General features: G+C 29.5%; 1 protein-coding gene across 1 annotated transcript in view; it reads right to left on the reverse strand.

Annotated features, from left to right (window-relative positions):
* The window catches only part of LOC106459424, a 10812-nt gene that overhangs the window by 1157 nt on the left and 8693 nt on the right, over window positions 1-962 (reverse strand). The window lies entirely within an intron of this gene.

The following is a 962-nucleotide window of genomic DNA, read 5'->3' on the forward strand; positions in this document are numbered from 1 at the left end:
TTTATTTCCTCGTCTTCGTTACTGTTGAAATAAAATTCACCTACTATTGCTTTTGTTATAATGTTATCATAGGATTGATTTCTCAGAGAGCATTATAAAACGTTTCTATTGGCTGACGACTTATTTGCTTTATGAAAAGGAATCTATTAATCATAAATGTTAACTTTCGATCAGAGCGAGCTACCTATTTAGAGTGAAAATAAAAGTCAAACTATCAATAATGAGTATACTTTTCTTACGTTTTTACTTATAAAACTTATAAAACGTTTCTATTGGCTGACGACTTATTTGCTTTATGAAAAGGAATCTATTAATCATAAATATTAACTTTCGATCAGAGCGAGCTACCTATTTAGAGTGAAAATAAAAGTCAAACTGTCAATAATGAGTATACTTTTCTTATGTTTTTACTTATAAAGATTAAAATGCTTTGTTTCATCAACTCTGTACCTCCGCTATTAACGATATTGCCCCCCAATTGAACAGCGGTATGTCTACGGACTTATACCGCTATAAATCGGGTTTCGACATCTATGGCGGGCAGAGAACAGATAGCCCTTTGTGTAGCTTTGTGCTTAATAATAAACAACAACAACAATTAACGATATTTATAGCCGTAATCCCAATAATACTTCAGGAGATTCGGCCAGCTTAGGAAAGTTAAGTTAGTCCTAAGTATACATTTTAATTAATAATTCAGAACAATTTTTATAATAAAAATATAAGAATAATATAATGCAACTAAAAAGTAGTTTAAGAAAAATTGAAATAGTTTAAAATTATCTTTCAACGGCAGTGACCTCGTAAAAACCCAAATCCTTGTTTCCGGAATAAAGAAAACGATACCAATAAATCTTTCAAAGAAATCTCTAAAATCAAAATCTTTCAATAAAATTATTATTTCTTATCAAACTCAATTTAATGTCAAAAGTATCCCTTGGATAAACCACATTAAATTTCTC

Source organism: Limulus polyphemus, unplaced genomic scaffold (assembly GCF_000517525.1).
Source record: "Limulus polyphemus unplaced genomic scaffold, Limulus_polyphemus-2.1.2 Scaffold606, whole genome shotgun sequence".
Taxonomy (NCBI): domain Eukaryota; kingdom Metazoa; phylum Arthropoda; class Merostomata; order Xiphosura; family Limulidae; genus Limulus; species Limulus polyphemus.